Raw genomic sequence first — 21,187 nt, 5'->3', positions numbered from 1 at the left:
AACAATTCTTTTATTATTATTACATTGTATCTATTTTCCTTATATAACATAGAAATACAGGTTTTGAAAACTTTTATTTCCATATGTAATTGTAAAAGTGGAATATGAAAGACCATCACTGATTTAGAGGAACTTTCATAAATTCTTTGGCGACCCTGAGTTTCAATCCACTGTAAAATGACCATGGTAGAAATAATATCTAACTTTTTCCCATTTTTAATAACAGTACATCATTTCTTTAGAATGGGTATAGTAATAAAATATCTGGTATTTATATTGGATTCAGTTATCAGTGACTTTGAGAAGGACATGAATCAAAATAACACTGGGGACAAATTTTTTTTCATTTTCTGTTGTATAAGGTTTTAGAACTGTTTCTATATATTTCTGCATCGGTGATTCCAAATCTGAAATCCTTTTTTTTTTTTTTTTGGTGCATGCTCTAGTTTTTATGCAATTTAAATTTCTTTTTGTTACAGTTAATGGCATTCATTGGTCTTTAAATTGGAGTTAAAGGATAACGACTCTTGGATTGAACATAACCACAAGGCAATTAATGTTTTATAAACCACTTTTACCTAATTGTAGTTGTTTTTAAATGTAAAATATCATTATCTGATAAAAAAAAAACACCCTCTTATTTTGTTTTAAGATTGAATCATGGCTTCTTCAAGTAGGTGGAAATGTAAGAATAGTCCTGACACCTTCTGTTATATATGTGGTTGTTACATACTTCAATGTCAAAGGTGCAATATTTCATCATTTGTACATGTGCATATATTGCCTATTTTCAAGTTCCCCTTGGCAGTCAAGACAAGAATTGAGCTCCTCATATTATGTGTCATAATTGTGAGGAAATGCTTTGTGACTGGACAAAAGGAAAACGCAAAGGAATTCCTTTTGGTATTCCCATGGTTTGGTGCAAACCTAAGAACCACAGCAGTGGCTGTTATTTCTATCTGATCCATACAAAAGGCATTGGCAAGAAAAAATGGCATATGATCGCATATCCTAATATTCCTTCAGCAATATGACCTATCCCACACTCTGAGACACTCCCGGTTCCAGTTTTCAATGGTTTTATTTCTTCTAAGGATGAAGAAAGTGAACATGGTGATCAAGTGTACTTTGATAAGATGTATGAGGAAATGGTTGTAGAATCTGAAGGGTCTTCTTCTGATGCCAAGCAGTCATTAACCCCTCAGTAGTTTAGCCAACCTGAATTGAATGACTTAGTAAGAGATTTGGGCTTATGAAAGAAAGCTGCTGAGTTATTAACCTCCGGGCTTCAAGAAAAGAATGTACTTCACTGGTCAGCTAAAGTATCCCATTTCAGGAAGCATGAACAAATTTTTGTGGACTTTTTTCTCAAAGTCAAACACTTTGTTTAATGTCATGATAACAGTAGTCTTCTCAGCCAGCTAGGTGTTACCACTTACAGTCCAACAGAATGGTGGCTATTTCTTGACAGCTCTAAACGGAGTCTGAAATGTGTTCTCCTACACAATGGTAATGTTTATGCAGCAGTTCCAATTGGATATTCAACTCATCTGCAAGAAGATTATAATGACATAAAAATTGTCCTCGACTTTCTGAAGTATGAGGAGCATAATTGAATCATTTGTGTGGATCTGAAAATGGTAAATTTCCTGCTAGGACAACAAAGAGGTTTCACAAAGTATCCTTGCTTTCTGTGTCTGTGGGACAGCTGAGCTCGGGAGAAACACTGGACATAGAAGGAGTGGCCAAGCGTGAAGCTCTGGAAGTAGAAATGCAAAATATTGTGAGTGAACCTGTAATCAAGACAGAATCATTTTTCCCTCACTTCACGTCAAACTTGGCTTAATGAAGCAGTTTGTTCAGGCTATGAATAGAGAAAGTGAATTCTCTCAACATATTATTTCTGTTTTTCCTGCTTGTCTTTCGAGAAGATAAAAGCAGGTGTATTTAATGGACATCAAATTTGAACCCTCATATGCAGCGAAGAATTTGCCAGGAAGATGAATAAGGAGGAGAAAGCAGCATGGCAGTCTTTTGTGGCAGTTACAAAAAACTTCCTTGGCAACAAAAAAGCAGAAAAGTATGAACTTCTGGTTCAAAGGATGCTGTTGACTTTCCACAACATTGGATATAACATGAGCATTAAGATTCACTTCCTGAACAGTCAGTCACCTTGATAACTTTCCCGAAAATCTTGGAGCTGTTAGTGATGAGCAGACTACTACTGGAGCATCAAATGAGATTGTCCTCTACAAGTACACAAATGCAAGAGCTACAATCGCAAATTTTTGCCTAAATAGAATTTAAATAAGTTTTGCACAAATTTTATGATTAAAATAAGTGTTTTAATATGTTCTATTTTAAAATTATAGACAAATTCTGATGCAATCATATCTTTTAGTGTATTAGTGTATTTACTGCATTATATAAATTATTATATTTTCACAAAGATGATGCCCAAGAAGACATTCTACTTCATTATGTTAAACTAAATGTTGAAAATTTTATAATAAAATGAAAACCTAAAATCTTGAATTGCAAAACAACTGTTGCTTACAGAAAAAAACTAATGTCATATTTGAGATCAGCACACTCAAATTAGGTAAGAACAAGTGTTTTTGTGGATGCAACAAAAATTTTGTTCCCCAGTTTAATAAATTTAAGTTAAAGTAAAACATCAGAAACTTATTTAAAAGTTAAATTTAAAATTTAGACAAATTTGAAAATGATAACAATATCCTTATAATTTGTAACATCTAGGATCTCGATGGCCTGACATTGGACTTTTCTGCAATGAACTAACAGTCTTCAAAATAACGTAGCTACAAAAATACAAGCAGAGAATTACTATCAAGGTGACAAGGCAGGGAACTAAGCCTTACTGACTATTTATTGTCTATACTTTACTTCACAATAGGATACCATATAGATTATTTGCTTATTTTATTTAACATTTGAAAAAAAATAAAATTGAGAATGGTTAAATAGCTTTCTGAAGACCATTCTACTAAATGTCAGAACTGGTAAATGTTCAAATACCTATGCCTTCTCTGTTCAGCTAAACAATCTTGAATCTATGATGAAAGTGAAGAGCACAAATCAAATGTGAATAATTTTAAGGATGTGTAGTTATTATTAGAAGTAAAAAAAATAGTTTCCTTGATATTTATATATTTTTTTAAACTTTTTTATTTTTTTAATTTTATTTATTCATTTTAGAAAGGAGAGAGAGAGGGAGAGAGAGAGAAACAGAGAGAGAGAAGGGGGGAGGAGCAGGAAGCATCAACTCCCATATGTGCCTTGACCAGGCAAGCCCAGGGTTTCAAACCGGTGACCTCAGCATTTCCAGGTTGACACTTTATCCACTGCGCCACCACAGGTCAGGCTTGATATTTATATTTTGAAAAAAAATTACAAACCAACACAACGTATACAATATTGGTATCCTGTCATTTCAAATTGTCACAATCTATACACACAGAAACATGTGCATGAAACAAATACATGTATACAAGCATGCATTTCTAGACAACATGTGTACATTTATGTATACGTTTTTAAATATTTTACCTTTATTCTGTATTATTAGATATTCAGGCTTTACTTTCTCAGCATTATAATACTTTAAGCATGTAGATAAATTATTTATTTCTCTTCTATTTACTTTCATTAATTTCATACATTCATTATCATTAACATGGAATAAATCTGTATGAATTTTATTTTGTAATTATATGATACTTTTTCATGTTACCTGAAGCTAAGCTTTCAAAAACCTTGATAGAAGTTTAACCTATATATTACTGCTGAAATATATTACTGTTCATGTTCCTCCAAAATATAATTTCCATCAGATGTATGAACTGAGTTTGTATTTTTTCCCGTTTGATGTGGTGATTCAAATTCGTAAACTTTATATATTTTACAGAAAGATCAGGCATGAGCCGTTTAGAATTCATGATTTACAATTTAAAAGCTGAATCACTGTATAAAATAAAGAATAGCATTGCAAATCCAAAACTATTTGTCATCTTTCACCCACAATTTTCCATTAGAAAATAATAAATCTCAAAATGAGAGCATGCCCCCTCTTACAAGCTTTACCGCCATCTGCTTGCAGGAAGATTCTGGAAAGCTTTGAGAATACATTTCATTTGTGTGTGCCAAAGCATACTTTCTTTAATCTCTTTGTGACTGTGCATTCTTATCTTCTTCTTTTTATTTTCCTTTAAATTGAGAAGGTCTTATCTAAGTCACTTTTTTTTTTCTATAAAATGTTCTAAATACGGTATAACAAACATGATTCTAAAGCAGGGAAACTACATAATTAAAAATTACATAAATGTGCTACTCAAGATTACAGATTATTTAAAGTTCACTAAATAAAGTTTGAATTTAAGAATCAGGTTCATGAAACATTACTTTAAGCAAACATATTGCTTAATAAGAAGTAAATGGAATGCATTTCTGAAGTGAATGGTTATGGTGCTTTCAGGGTTTTAGAATATAGGGTAAAGAAAATGAGATTATAGCAGAAAAAACTTTGAAAAACTTTTTCATAATAGAGCATTTAATTTAAATTATTTTTGAATCGCTCTTATATCTATGTGCAAGCACTTAAATCGAAACTATATGTTCTTACAAATAAACCAAAGTGTAGTTAGCCCATAGTTCCAACTATGAATTGAGCATCCTTTCGGTACCAGGCGTGGTAGAACATCTGGGGGATGAAATGATGAATACATGGTGCTTCCTTCAAGATGCTCCAATATGTACATACAATACGCCTAAATATACAAGAATGACTCCAAAACAGTATCACAAACTATATAACAGTAGTATGCCCGGAAGCACCTAATAAGAGGTGATAAATAATTCCACTGATGTGGCAAGTGGGCAAGCGAAAGCCCCATAAATGGCTTGACTAATTGTACCTTGATTAAAAAGTAAAATCAAATGTATGCTTATGGGGAAAGAAGAGAAAAAAATAATTCAGGGTACATGGACAACTGAAATAAAACAAAGTATGTAATTTTATGGAAATATTGAATAGTCTTATGTAGCTGGCAGCAATTATATTTGGTACTAGTATGTATGTATTGGGAAGGTAGGAAATTGAAGAGGACCAGAAAAAAAAAACTGGGGCTGTTTCAAAAGAACCAATTTTAGCATTTTAATCTGACGTTATAGATAATTGAGAGTAATTGAAAACATTTAAGTTTGAAATAGATACACACATATCCAAAAGATGAGGGAGTACCTGGGGGAAGAGGCCTATTTAGAAATTTAAAAAAGAAAAGTCTGGCCCTGGCCGGTTAGCTCAGTGGTAGAGTGTCGGCCTGGCGTGCAGGAGTCCCAGGTTCGATTCCCGGCCAGGGAACACAGGAGAGGCGCCCATCTGCTTCTCCACCCCTCCCCCTCTCCTTCCTCTCTGTCTCTCTCTTCCACTCCTGCAGCCAAGGCTCCTTTGGAGCAAAGTTTGCCCGGGCGTTGAGGATGTCTCTGTGGCCTCTGCCTCAGACACTAGAATGGCTCTGATTGCGGCAGAGCAACGCCCAGATGGGCAGAGCATTGCCCCCTGGTGGGCATGCCAGATGGATCCCGGTTGGGCGCATGCGGGAGTCTGTCTAACTGCCTCCCCATTTCCAACTTCAGAAAAATACAGGAAAAAAAAAAAAAAAGGAAATGTCTGAGAGTAATAGTGAGAATGTAGATTAAGGCAGCATTAGTGAGAATGGAAAGTAGAGTATCAGTACAAGAAAAAATTCTAGGGTAGAAATTATTAGAGTCAGTGGGCTATTGAATGTTAAGGCTGAAGAAAAAGGAATGAATTTATCCCCAAGATTTTGAGATTTGGTAACTTATTCAACAGTGGCATCATTAACCAAAAGCCCTATGTAGAAGGAAGAGTAGATTAAGAAGGGTAAGACAGTTTATTCAGACTTTGCTTGTTAAATTTAAGTGACTAGCGGTCATCCAAAGAGTAAGATCTAAGAGAATGGATATATGGCTAAGAAACTCAGAAGCATGAAGGAGAAATAGATGGGACCATCCAGTGGAATTATGTTAAATGAGACAAAATTTAACTGAGACAGAGATCCAGAAAACTTTTTCTACACACAAATGATTCTAATGTGCCTGCTGTATTAGATGCCGAATCCTAGCTGTGGGACTTTAAGCAAATTTTGGAGTTTACTGACTCCATAAAAAAGTCTGAGAATGGGCAACTCGGGACTGTTATGACAGCCTCACAGTCAGGCACTTTTGTCTTTCTGCTTTACTATCCTTGATTTCTGGCTTTCATTTCTAGCTCTAACTCTAGCTATGGCTTTTATATTCCAGACAGATAGAAAAACAGAAACAATCATTTATTACATCTTTTTAAGTCCCTTCCAAATGCTTTCTTTTACATATTATTGTCTAGAACTTAATTATACGGCTATAAGTAACTGCAAGGGATGCTGCAAAATCTAAAATTTGTTTGTGTGTGCTTTACTCTGAGCACATTGCTTTTCCCAATAAAATCATCATTGTTCCTGTGAAGAAGAATGCATATTGGATAGCACTTAACAATCTCTACTGTATCCTTTTTTGATTATCAGAATCACAGCAGTATTCACATATGTTGTAATTATCTTTTTTATGCATATTTTCCACTAGACTATATGGTCCTTAAATATTGTTGAGTGATTGAAGGTACGGTAGCCAATGACTATAAATAATTCAGAAATTTCAGGTTGACTGAACCTCAAAATACATGTTGGATCTTTATATCTTTCCCAAAGCAGTATCAGTAATATAGTGTAAGCAAATTAGATCATAGTAGGCTGAATAAAGAATTATGCAGTAGCAATGAAAATATGATAAAATAGACTAAGAAAGATATATAAAGAAACATAGAATTGCTGAAAGCTTCTTTTTCTTATTCTTTCTTCTTTTTGTTAACATTTTTATTTTATGTACTTTTTAAGATGGCAGCAATTGAAAAAATTATTAGGTAAAGAGCAAAAGAAGCCAGGAACAATCTTAAGCAAGAGGGAATGGAATTAAGAAAACAGATAGAAAGACTAGGTTTGATTAAAAACAAAAGTACTTCTGGGAGAGACAGAGAGGAAGGAGAGGGGGAGGGGTGGAGAAGTAGATGGGCACTTCTTCTGTGTGCTCTGACTGGGACTCGAACCAGGGAATCCTGCACACCAGGCCAATGCTCTACCACTGAGTCAACCAGCCAGGGCCTAGGAATGCCCTTGTTGATCAAGCTACCCAAAAGAAAATTATATGGAGCAACCATGACAGACCGAGCAAGTCAGTCTCATACTATTCATCACCAGAACGCTGCAGCCCGGTGTAAACAGTTTCAACTTTCCCGGGAAGCAGCATGGCAGATTGGGAAATCCTGTCCAAGGGGTCCTATACTGCCCCTTCATTTGGAGTTAACCCTCAAGGACCCCTACCAGGACAACTTTGGCAGATGGATGTTACTCATATACCTTCATTTGGCAAACACTCGTATGTCCACATTACAGTGGATACATATTCTGGATCTATAGTAACCTCTGTCAGAACAGGAGAGGCTGCTAAGCATGTTATTACTCATTGTCTGTATGCATTGTTCTATTATTGGATTTCCTAAACTGGCTAAACTGAAAATGCTCCTGCATATGGAGCAAAAGCATTTACTGTATTTTGTCATGCTTACAATCTTTAAAGTTAAGGTATTATTAAAGTGTACTCAGCAAACATTTTAAGGTCAATTTAAAAAAAAATTAAAAGGGGGTAGTCATATCCTGGAACTCATAGGGGTCTACCATATCATGCTTCTTTATTAAAAAAAATAAAAAATTTACATTTCTTTTGAATGCTGATGAACAGGAGACACCAAATCTTTTTCGCCTGCAAACTACTACCTTCTTTATTAGATGCAGCTAATAACACTGTTTTGTCTTTTTCCAAATAGCTCCAGATATATGGAGAAGATTTGTATAGGCAGATGGGGATCCTCAAACCCCTCAGCGAGATCTTCTGAGCATGGCTTTTAAGATACCTAGAGGCAGAAAAAGCCCAATAGAGATCAGGGGAACTACCAGCTTTTAGGATACACCCTTAAAGGCTCCAATGCCCCAAAAGGGTCTCATAGGATGCCATCTGGGTCCTGCTTCAATAGTGGAAAGGAAGGTCATTGAGCTAAAGCCTGCCAGGCTTACATGCCTCTACTGTGAGGAAACAGGGACGCTGGAAGGTAGGCTTTCCCCTCACTCCTCTAAGGGAGGGTTTAGTCTCTTCCAGCCCTGCTCCAGCCACCTATGACCTAACCTTGCCCAGAAAGCTAGGGTTTGCCACTGAAGGCTGAAGGTGCCCAGGGCCGTCGGCCCTATCTACGACACTGTGGACAAGCCTAGGGTATTTCTTCCAAGAAGCAGGTAAACTGATCTCATTTGCACAAGGGCCACTTAACTATGTTTTGCCTGAATAGTCAGGTTTTTTATTCTTCCCTCAAAGATCTCTGTTGTGGGTGTTGATAGTCCTATTTTCTGCTGCTTTGCTTAATATATAGTGTTTCCTTTATCCCTCCTACCTCAATGTCCCACTCATATTTCAGGCTGGGACCTACTCCTAATTTAGAACTCTCTTTCCCCCTTTTGCCAACTTCTATTATAAATCTACCTTTGCCACCCAGCTTAGTGTAGCCCAAGGTTCTCTTTACCATGCCACAGTTGCAGAGCTCCAGGGAAAAGCAACCTGGTCTCATCTCTCCAGGCAGAGGAGAACAGAAGCTCCATATCCACGCATGCTGCAAATGGTTTTTCCAGTCTACCTGAATCATTACCAGCTAGAAGCAGCGGTCATTAGGACTTGGACAAGAGCTGCAAAGTATAGAATGGTGACAACAATTCCAGTGCCATGAGGACTTTTCCTGGATGTGGACTTTTCCTGGACTCCTGCTCCCTGTGACAGCTCCTAACAGACTGAACTGTGGTTGGGTTGCATTTTTCAGGAATTTGGCATGGTGTTGGGGCCAACTTGGACTTGGTGAACATCTTAAGGACACTACTGTTTTATGGATTCTTGCTTTATTGGCCAAGAGTTTGATTAAAGGCTTTTAATCACTGTACAAAAAAATAGAAGACTGGATAAAGAAGATGGGGCACATATACACCATGGTATACTATTCAGCTAGAAGAAATGATGACATCGGATCACTTACAGCAGAATGGTAGAATCTTGATAACAGTATGCGGAGTGAAATAAGTGAATCAGAAAAAAAACAAGAACTGCAGGATTCCATACATTGGTGGGACATAAAAACAAGACTAAGAGACATGGACAGGAGTGGGGTGGTTATGGGGGGTGGGGGGAGGGGAGAAGGGAGAGGGAGGGGGAGGGGTACAAAGAAAACTGGATAGAGGGTGACAGAGGATGATCTCTCTTTGGGTGATGGGTATGCAACAGAACTAAATGACAAGATAACCTGGAAATGTTTTTTTTGAATATATGTACCCTGTTTTATTGATGTCACCCCATTAAAATAAAAATTTATTTATAAAAAAAAAGTACTTCTGAGCCAGTATAAAAATGAATGAAGATATATACACAGTTAGGTACAGATAAATAGAAAGTTGAAGAATTTCTTTCTAATGGGTCACATATTTTGGCAAAATAGAAGGAGTAGTTTTCTCTTAAGATTAAGATTTGAGTGCTAGATCCACAGTTTCATTGGGCAAAAGAACAATGTAAAGATGTCCACATATTCAAACACATTTCAGTATTGCTCAGAAAAGAAAATAGTCCAACTTAACAGTAATGATTTGAGGTAGTAATCAGATATACTGTATGCTAGACATTGTTCTACAAGACTGAGCTCCATGATATTGCCTGGAGTGTGGACCCTGACTCAGCTTCAGCTTATCCTTCAATCATATAAAAATGAAGCCAACATGGCCTTCCAATGACAATTATTTCTCCAAAGGAAGAGCAAATACAGTATGTAAAAATTAAATTGAAAATAATAATAGGAAAACATGACCAAACTACATAATTAAGCATACTGTTATGGATAGTTTTCAGCCACCTTGACTTATCAATATACCAATTTAGGAATACAGTAAAAGTATAACTCTGAAAAAATTAAAATGTGTCTGGATCACCCAAAGGCACTCCCATATGTACTACATCAGTTGTTTCTCTAGTGTTCTTATTCACAGTGTCAAGTGTGGAAGCTATAATACTTTGTGAAAGTTGTCTCACTATAAAAAAAAAATGTTGTTATAGTCTAGCCTGTATATATATAAAATAAAATTTAGGAGAAGAAAATTTAAATTGTTTGTACTCTTAAAATTACCCTTTACTCAAGTATTGTTTTTAGATCAACAATATTTTATACTACTTAACACTGATTATGTAATCACCATGTTTTGTGTATTTCCTTTAATGTGTTTAATTGTGCTTTCCTATCCTGAGGTAGGTGTGCCAAAGCCACAATTTAAAAAATTGAATAAATAAATAAAACTAGTCAGTCAGGGGGAAAAGATCAGCAAGACTGAAAATTTGCCAAGCAGCTGAAACTTAGCTTTAGCAGAAGTTAAAGGGCAGTATGCATCCAATTAGGAATATAAAGAAACAGCAACAATACAGCTATTGAGCAAAAGAGCCACCAGAGCCTACAGAACTTAGGCAATCATGTACATACAGAATGACTTAGGTTAATGTGCTTGCCATGTTAAGACATTAAAGGAATTAGTTAATGAGCTTTCTGAATTTACGGTGGTCTCTGGGAGTCATCAAGAAAACTAGGGAAACTAAAGAAGATTTGGAAAATTAGCTGAAGTATTTATAGATTTTAAAAAGCGGCAGGGAGATACATGAAGGGAAATGGGGAGAAGTAAAAGAAATGAAGAAGGGAAGAGGAATGCAGAGAAGGGTCAGGAGAAAAAGTTAAGAGAGAATCCTCTTTACCAATAAACTTAACTCTGGACTGTTTTGTTTGTGTGTTTGTTTAGTGTTAGGTAGGGAGCAAATAGAAGGAATTAGATGTTAGTGATTAAAATAACATATTTAAAAAAAATAAAAGTTGTGGGGTGCTGCTTTCTTGTTTTAATGTGTTGTAGTAAAGTAGACTAAGTTCTCTTAGTATCTAGGTAAACTGATGTCACAATGAATTAGATTTTTTATTTTTTATTTTTCAATAACAATTTACATTTAATCTTATTTTGTATAATTTCAGGTATATAGCATAGTGGTTAGATAATCATATACTTTAAAAAGTGTTCCCCAAAATATTTTCAGTACTCAGGTAGCATAATACATAGTTATTAGAATATTGTTTACTGTATTTAAAAAAAAAGATTTTATTTATTGACTTTAGAGAGAGAGACAGAGAAAAGGGGGGGCATGAGCAGTAAGCATCAACTCATAGTAGTTACTTCTCATATGTGCCTTGACCAGACAAGCCCGGGGTCTAGAATTGAGGACCTCTGCATTCCAGGTCGATGCTTTGTCCACTGTGCCACCACAGGTCAGGCTGTTTACTGCATTTCTTATGCATCCCTGTGACCATTTTGTAACTATATATTTGTACTTCTTAATCCCTTCACCTTTTCACCCATACCCTAAACCCCCAAACCTCTGGTAATCATAACTCGATTCTCTGTATCTCAATTTTGTTTATTCATTTATTTTGTTCTTTTGATTCCACATATAAGTGAAACTATATGGTATTTGTCTTTCTCTGACTGTGTTAGCATAATGCCCTCTAGATTCATTCATGCTGTTGCGTATGGTAAGATTACAGTTTGGTTTTTTTTTTCTGAAGTTAGAAACGGGGAGGCAGTCAGACAGACTCCCGCATACGCCTGACCGGGATCCACCCAGCATGCTCACCAGGGGGTGATGCTCTGCCCTTCTGAGGTGTTGCTCTGTTGCAACCAGAGCCATTCTAGCACCTGAGGCAGAGGCCATAGAGCCATCCCCAGTGCCTGGGCAAACTTTGCTCCAATGGAGCCTTCGCTGCGGGACGGGAAGAGAGAGACAGAGAGGAGGGAGAGGGGGAGGGGTGGAGAAGTAGATGGGCGCTTCTCCTGTGTGCCCTGGCCGGGAATCGAACCCAGGAATCCTGCACGCCAGGCCAACGCTCTACCAATGAGCCAACCAGCCAGGGCCTAGATTACATTTTTTATGGCTGAGTAGTATTCCATTGTGTATATGTACCTCCACTTTTTATCCACTCATGTATTGTTGGGCTCTTGGACTGCTTTTATAACTTGGTTATTGTAAATAATGCTACCATGAGCATAGGGTACATATATATTTTTTTCAAAATAGTGTTTGGAGTTTCTTCAGATATACAGCAGAAGTAGAATTCCTGGGTCATAAGGCAGTTCCGTTTTTAATTTTTTTGAGGACCATTCATACTGTTTATCATAGTGGATACACCAATCTGTGTTACATTATCTAGAAAATGCTGATTGTGCTGCGTAGCTAGTTGTAATAGCATTTGAAAGAATCTTTAAAATAATCTATTCATGTTATATCTAACTCAAATTAATATTACAAATAATGAAATAGGTTAAGGACTTTCACTGGCTTGCCCTAATTCATGAAAAAAATCTAATGGCAGAACCAGATCAGAATCTAACTCCCATGTTCTTTACTTTTTTTTTTTTTTTTTTTTGTATTTTTCTGAAACTGGAAACGGGGAGAGACAGTCAGACAGACTCCTGCATGCGCCCGACCGGGATCCACCCGGCACGCCCACCAGGGGCGACGCTCTGCCCACCAGGGGGCGATGCTCTGCCCATCCGGGGCATCACTCTGCTGCGACTAGAGCCACTCCAGCGCCTGGGGCAGAGGCCAAGGAGCCATCCCCAGTGCCCGGGCCATCTTTTCTCTAATGGAGCCTCGGCTGCGGGAGGGGAAGAGAGAGACAGAGAGGAAGGGGAGGGGGAGGGGTGGAGAAGCAGATGGGCGCTTCTCCTGTGTGCCCTGGCCGGGAATCGAACCCGGGACTTCTGCACGACAGGCCGACGCTCTACCACTGAGCCAACCGGCCAGGGCCTTCATGTTCTTTACTTTATTGTTACCGAAAGTAAGCCTCCCAGTGAGTTTAATGACAAATGATAGAAGATGGTATTAGTACACCCAGTTAAAATGGTTACTACAGATAACAAGAGCTAAGGAATAGTTTTAATTTAAAGACAGAAAAATACTGACTAGAATACAGTATTAATTAATAATAATGATAATTTAATGATCCTGGATTTTAAGAAGGGCTGACCAGAACATAATCCTTTACCTACAACATAAGACAATAGGAAACTACTGAACTCCAAATTAGGAGACATTACTCTCTTTAGCCTTGACATTACTCTCTTTAGGGTCTGTTTCTCCTCTATCTATAAAACTAAAACTTGGTGTTAAATAAACTCTAAGACTCTTTCTTAGAATTTATTTTATTTTATAGTAAAATGTTTAAATTTCTCATTTTCTCATGTATATATTTCTTTGTGATTACCGTGGGGATTACATTTAACATACTAAAGTTGTAACATTCTGTCTTGAATTTATACCAGCTTAACTTTAATTACTTTAAAAATTCTGCTTCTTTAACAGCACTCTCACCATCACTTTCAGTTGTTAATGTCACAAAAAATATCTTTATACATTGTGTATCCAAAAACATAAACTAACAAACATTTTAATCCATTAGTATCTTAAATTATATAGAAAACAAAATGTGGAGGTGAAAATCAAAATTATTTTAATACTAACTTCTAGACTAATTTCTTTAAATTTATTACCTTCCTAAATTCTTAGAAAAGAAAAAAGTAGAGTTATACAAAAATTGTTCCAATAATACTAGCTTTTATAATTGCCCACATATTTACTTTATTGAGATCTTTATGTCATCATACAACTTTGAGGTGCTGACTAGTGTCTTTCATTTCAACCTGCAGGACTCCCTTTAGCATTTCTTGTAAGGAAGCTCTAGTGGTAATAAACTTGCTCAACTTTGATTATCCAAAAAAATCTTACTTTCCCCTTTACACTTTTGGAGGACTGTTTTGCTGAATATAGTATTCTCAACTGACAATTTTTCTTTTCAAACTTTGAATATATGTATTATCTCACTACCATCTTGCCTTCAAAATTTCTGATGAAAAATATGTTTATTATCTTATTGACAGGCCCTTCTAAGTGAGCAGTTGCCTTCCTCTTGTTGGTTTCAGAATTTTCTTTTGTTTTTTTGTTTTCAGAAATTTGATTATAATGTGTCTTGGTGTAAGTATTTTTGAGTTCATTTCAATTAGATTTCACTGAGCATTATGGATGTTTATATTCATGTATTACATCTAGTTTGGGAATTTTTCAGTTATTATTTCTTCAAATATGCTTTCTTTCATTTTCTCTTTCTCTCTTCTGAGACTCTTAAAATGGATATGCTGATCAGCTTGAACATGTCCCACGTTTCTTTAGAATCTGCCCCTGTATATGTGGTCTGCTCACTTTTCTTTAGTCTTTTTTCTGTCTGGTTCCCATATTTGTTTATTTCTTTGTCTTAACTGAAAGTTTGCTGATTCTTTTCCTTGATCAAACCTGACTTTAAATCCCATGTAGTGATTTTTTTTTTCCATTTTAGTTATGGTACCTTTTAATTCCAGATTTTTTTGGTTTCTTTTATGTTTTTTATTGATAGTTCCATTTTGTTCATGTCATATTCTTGACTTTCTCCATGTCCTCCTTTAGTTCTTTAAACATCTTTAAGTTGTCTTAAAATTTTTTTGTGTATAGATCTGCTATTATTCCTTTCTCATGAACATTTTCTGTTGGTTTTTGTTCCTTCGAATGAAACATATCTGTTTTTTTTGTATATGATGTACTTTATTATTTTTATTTTTTATTTTTTTGCATTTTTCTGAAGCTGGAAACAGGGAGGCAGTCAGACAGACTCCCGCATGCGCCCGACCGGGATCCACCTGGCACACCCACCAGGGGGCGATGCTCTGCCCATCTGGGGCATCGCTCTGTTGCATCCAGAGCCATTCTAGCGTCTGAGGCAGAGGCCACAGAGCCATCCTCAGTGCCCAGGCCATCTTTGCTTTAATGGAGCCTCGGCTGCGGGAGGGGAAGAAAGAGACAGAGAGGAAGGAGAGGGGGAGGGGTGGAGAAGCAGATGGGCGCTTCTCCTGTGTGCCCTGGCCGGGAATCGAACCCGGGACTCCTGCACACCCTGCCGATGCTCTATCACTGAGCCAACCGGCCAGGGCCATGTACTTTATTTTTTAACTAGACATTTGCATCTAACAATATGGTAACTCTGGAAATCAAACACTTTTTGTTTTCTAGGGTGTGCTTTTTGGTTTGTTTGCTTGTTTTCTTTATGCTTTGTTATGTTTTGTTTTACTTTTAGATTATTTAAGGCTATCTCTGTGCTAAAATCAGCTTATATTGTAATCCAAAGTCTACTCAAGACTTTTCTAACACTGCACTTTCCCCTGGGCATGCACAGTGAGTTTAAAATTTCCCCTGTATATGTGGTTGCTTTTGAATGTTTCTTTCTTCAATGTCTAGCTTCCAATAATGTAGAAAGGGAAAATGAAGGAAGGAAATAAGGTACTGAAACTTGAGTCCCCTGGAAGTCACTTTAGCCAGAGTGGGAAGAGCTTATAATAATAAAGGTAGATGTAACAACAATAAGGATAGATCTAACAAAGGTAGATGACCACTGTTTCTTGTCTGCATCTCTGTGATGAAAAATAGCAATCAGGGTACAGAGTTCTGCTACTCGGAGGACAGGGTCCCCTTTACTTACTATGGCTCTTACCAGTTGTGTGCAAGCTGCCTCAGGACCATGTGGATAGCTGCCTGCCAAGTGGTTGAGGTATGGAGAATAAGTAGTTGCTAAGAGCTGAAATTAATATAAATTAATTATAATGTCACTTCCAAGCCTTTCTCTGAAAGTTACAAGTCTTTAGTAGATTGCAGGGTTCCTAAATAGTTACATCAGATAGATTCTACCCGTACAGTTGTGGCCTGGGAGGGAAGACCGAGTTCTGGTGCTTCCCATTTAACCATCTTTCCAGAACCCTTGATCTCATTCCCTTTGGTTATTTCTTTCCCATCACAGTTCCTTTCCAAAATTTTCCTTTCTCCCCTAAGTGATAAATTATAACATGAAGTAGCACATACTTTGTTTTGATTTGTTTTAAAAATATTTTTGCTTCAACAATTGTACATCAGTAAAATGAGATCAAAGGCTTTGGGAATTACCTGTTAATTTTAGATACAGATAAAAGTGAGACATGTGCCCTTATTGCTCCTTATTATACTATTGATTTGACATGGATTTACTGAGACTATTTAGTATCTCTCATGAAACAGCAGTGATCTGTTTTGTAAAATTAAATCCTCTTTGCAGTTAAAAAATGAAGTGTATAAAACATCTGGATGAGGTACACACACCCACACAAGTTGATAAAAAAAGAGGAGGGTGGGAAGAAAAATATAAATGATATGTGAGACTCTCTACTCTTAAATTTACTTCTTATAATAATTGCCATATTCTTATTTGTGTGTCAGATATTATTAAAAAGGAAAATATCGAAAGAATTTAAGACTTAATGGGAAAGGCTATTTCTGTTTAAGAAAAAAAAAGCTTAATTTTTATCAACCCTTAGAAAAAAAGAAAGAGGATTAATTATTTCGATTGTATGCTAGACAATCTGAAGCACAGAATTTCAAGGAGCTGGAAAAAGAGGCCATGAATGGAGCAAGAAGCATTTGACAGCTGTAGAATGTGCCAGGTTCCCCATTAGGCAAAGTGCAGCTGAAGGAAAGAGCGATGCTGGAAGCCAACATCCTAATGTCTGTGAGTTCTGTTCGAAGCCAGGGGGAAAAACACAAAAGAAAAGGGGAGGACAATAAAAACCAAGGAGCTAGAGATTCTAGGACAGCAAAGTGCTAGCATCAAAATCCATAAGGGTGTGGAAAAAGGCAGAAGTGAAAGTGGATGTGAAAAAAGACACAAGACAGCATGGATGACATTTGCGGAGGTAGCCATTTTAGTCTATCACTCCTGCTGAACTTAATGCTAGTTGCTTCAAATCATGAAGTAATGCAGTTGTATTCACAAGATAAAAGTCCTGGTGAGGGTGTGTTTGTGATATGGGTGTGTCTGCTTTTTCTTAGCGAAATCAGTGCAAGCTCATAGTTTTCTCTTTTGATTAGTAAAGTCTGAATGATATTAATAGAAAGTCAATAATAACTTTTGTAATTAATAGTAAGCATTGACTTTTATATATTTGTTTACTCGGGGTTTCTCATCCTTGGCATTGCTAGCATTTGGGATTTGGGGCTGGATAATTATTGGGAAAGGAGCTGTCCTGTGCATTGTGGAATGTTTAGCAGTATCCCTAGATTATTCACTAGATGCTAGTGCCCCCAACCACTCTGTTGTGATAACCAAAGATGTCCCCGGACACTGCCAAATGCAAAATTGTCCCTGGTTGAGAACTATTGTTCTAAGGGAAGGTACAAATCCAGAGAAAGCTAATAAAGCTGTAACATATGTTGTTACTCCTGCCAGATCCCCTCACGTGGCAGGTTACCCATCTCCTAGCTATTGCAAGTTTTGGCTGTTGACATCTCACAGGTGGACCCTTCTCTGGATAATTGTCCTTACCCAAATATGTATCACCCTGTCTGGGTAGTTAGGCACCACAACGCCTCAGGCCCTGGAAGTCTGTACCAGTGACTGAGAGGATACAAAGCCTAATTCTTTGCCTTAAGGCAGAAATAACTCTGACTGCTTGCTGTTCAATTTCACAGGCCCTGTGAGATCAGTCAGAGCTGGTCTCAGGCTGAAACTTAATAATGTTCCTATTTATCTCTAGCCTCGCCCACTCTATTCTCTATCCTTCCCTCCCCTTTTCCTGAGAATAGGACTTCAGAAAATGTCATGTACACATTTTTTTAAGTTCTCTTTGAAGGTACATCCTTAAGGGATAAATGATAGCATCATTGTGTTCCTTATTGTCGCTTTCTTTGTGGAAGAGAAAGAGGTTGTGGTAGAATTTGCTGCATTTGGTGAATACCCTACTGATGTGGAAACAGTTATATGTATTATCCATCCTCTCAACAATGGTACATGTAAAGTTGTGGTACTTTGTTGAGAAGAAAACTAAGGTTAATGAATTAACATAATTTGCTAAGTGTCATGTGGTTAGTAAGAGATGGAGTGAAAATGTGAATCCAGGCTCTGGTTTCACAGTAACACGTATTTATTCTCATTTTCCTGAAACAATACAGAGATGCATGAACAAGGTCCTTGTTCTCAAGGAATTCAGTTAAAAGAAAAAAACAAGCAGAAAGTAAATGATTGTAGCAAATGTTAATTCACAACTAGAATTTGTATTTTTTATTCTTCTGAAAATTGAAGCAGTTTCATCATTTAAGAAATAAATAAAAATAGAAACATGCTAAATAATTTTTTTAAATGAGCATTACCAACCTTTCAGGTAAATCAGTTAATCTAGTTAAACTTCAAGTAAGAATTAATGAGTGATTATATTATATAATTGTCATTGATTAATGATAAACAGAACAGCCACTTTTCTAGAAAGAAAAGTGTTTCTCAGGCTTTAAATTTAAAGAGATTTGTGTCGTGTGTGGTCATTATTTGTGTAACAATTGGTAATATGATGAATGACGTCCTAACTGAGGGATCTGTAAAAGACAGAAATGTTCAAATGAACATTTTTTACATTGACCCTCAATAAAACCTAAAGTTACAACATTAAATCTCAATTTAGTGAATCCTTTTTAGCAGGGAATTATGATAATATGGTCTAGAAATGCTGTCTTCTGGTGACGTGGCTACTCTGACAGCCCTCAGGGAACAAGTGCATTAAGTCATCTCTGCAATAATAGATGTCTTGGTAAAGTTTAAGGTCAAGCCTCGGGTCACAGGCCATGCATGACTGAATTTTATAATAGTTCTACGTTTTTTCAAAAGGCCACACACCCTTTAGATATCACTCATACAATTGCAAACATTGAGCAACTACTCTGAGCAGGAGTGCACATGGTATTATTACTTATTGCTAATGACAAAGTTGATATATTTCCATGAAAGTTTTAGGAGTATTACTTACACTTTTAATCAGATATAAAGATCTACTATTCTTTTATACAAAGATAAATAATTTTTAATTTAGCCTCGGATTCTGTTTAACAGCACACACACACACACAGAAAGAAAAGAATACCTACTTAAAATTCAAAAAACAATTTTAAGGAACATTTTTTCTAGTCAATAATATCAAGTCAGTCAAATTAGGTTAGGCTTTTCTGTCAAAATAAACAGCTCCTGGCCTGGCTTGTTGGCTCAGCGATAGAGCGTTGGATCGGCTTGTGGAAATCCTGAGTTCAATTCCCGGCCAGGGCACACAGGAGAAGCACCCATCAGCTTCTCCACCCTTCCCTCTCTCCTTCCTTTCTATCTCTCTCTTCTTCTCCCACAGCCAAGGTTCCACTGGAGCAAAATTGGGTCAGGCACCCAGGATGGCTCCATGACTTTTTCCACCTCAGGTGCTAGAATGGCTCCGATTGCAGTGGAGCAACACCCCAGATGAGCGGAGCATCGTCCCCTGTGGGCATTCCAAGTGGATCCTGGTTGGGCTTATGTGGGAGTCTGTCTGTCTGCCTCCCCCTGCTTCTCACTCCGGATAAATACCAAAAAATAAAATTAAATAAATAAACAGCTCCCAATTCTCAATGACTTAAAACAATAAAATTTTTACCTTTTGCTCACATTTAAGTTTGGTACAGGTGGTAGGGAGCTTTTTCTCTACATTGTTACTCAGAACTAGCGTTTGTATATTTTTTGTAAATCTTACTATGGTAAGGCCTCTATTATCTCGGTACTAGGAAAAGAAAGGACAGAAAGTTGCTCACTGGTTGATAAATATCTCTGAGGAGAAAAAGAAACTATCATATGTAGGGTGCATAAAGATAAATCATTTTTATTTAAAAAAAATGATTGATTTTTTTTTTTAGAGAGAGAGGAAAGGAGAGAGAGAGATGGAAAGACATTAATTTGCATTCCACTTATTTATGCATTCATTGGTTGATTCTACTATGTGCCCTGACCGGAATTGAACTCATAAACTTGGCATATTGGGTCGACACTCACCAACTGAGCTACCCAGCCATGGCAAAGATAAGTAATTTTTAGTCTAGCCTCAGGTGTAAGCTTATAGTAGGTGGTCATGAAATAGTCACTAGCAACAGTAGTATTCAGAGTAGTAATCAGTATAGTAGTTAATTTGGGATAATGATAACTATTATGAAGTGATATTTATTGATATGTGTCATCTAATGGTTATAAAATTTTATTTCAAATTAAGTTTAAAGAAAGAAGTCTAGGAAAATGTTTTTATTTTAGTGAGGTAATTTCTCTGCATATGATAAAATAGCTAATTGTTTATCCCTATTTTAGCAGCACCACTTGATATGGGCTTTCAGAAAGAATAATCATCTTTGCTTATGAGCCAGGGTTAGAGTTTGGGCCACATGTGCCTGATGGATAATGGAGGACATGTACAAAGTCAGTCTTGGGCTACATTTAAGGCAAAAGAACTTCAGATAGATTTCTGAATTTAATTTATTCATTGCCAATGCAAATGGAGACATTAGACCTTAGATTTAAAGAAAGAATGGGCAGAGAGGTATTTTTTTTTCAACATTAGAGTGTTTATGCAAATGTTACATATTCAAATTTATTTGCAAGATAAGGTAGACCTTAATCTACTCAAAACTTCATGGGAGTCATTTTGGCAATATTAACATTTCTGATACCGTGGGATTTTAAGATGTTGGGCAAAGTATGACAGGTTAATATGTTAAAGAAATATATATATATATATATATTTTTGTATTTTTCTGAAGCTGGAAACGGGGAGGCAGTCAGACAGACTCCCCCATGCGCCCGACCAGGACCCACCCAGCACGCCCACCAGGGGGCGATGCTCTGCCCATCCAGGGCATCGCTCTGTCGTGACCACAGCCACTCTAGCGCCTGGGGCAGAGGCCAAGGAGCCATCGCCAGCACCCAGGCCATCTTTTGCTCCAATGGAGCCTCGGCTGCAGGAGGAGAAGAGAGAGACAGAGAGGAAGGAGAGGGGGAGGGGTGGAG

At 36.9% G+C, this 21,187-nt stretch overlaps 1 protein-coding gene and 1 non-coding gene across 4 annotated transcripts in view; one reads left to right on the top strand and one right to left on the bottom strand.

The window, feature by feature from the left end:
- CTNNA3 (catenin alpha 3) overlaps positions 1-21,187 on the top strand; it is a 2,095,157-nt gene that overhangs the window by 2,024,247 nt on the left and 49,723 nt on the right. The gene's annotated exons all lie outside the window — the stretch shown is intronic.
- Positions 12,975-13,050, bottom strand: TRNAD-GUC (transfer RNA aspartic acid (anticodon GUC)). Its single transcript has one exon. It is a non-coding gene; the product is annotated as a tRNA-Asp (tRNA).

The sequence above is a fragment of the Saccopteryx bilineata genome, chromosome 9 (assembly GCF_036850765.1).
Source record: "Saccopteryx bilineata isolate mSacBil1 chromosome 9, mSacBil1_pri_phased_curated, whole genome shotgun sequence".
In the NCBI taxonomy this organism is placed as follows: domain Eukaryota; kingdom Metazoa; phylum Chordata; class Mammalia; order Chiroptera; family Emballonuridae; genus Saccopteryx; species Saccopteryx bilineata.
Note: the sequence above shows the minus strand (reverse complement) of the source record. Positions and strands in the feature narration are given on the sequence as shown.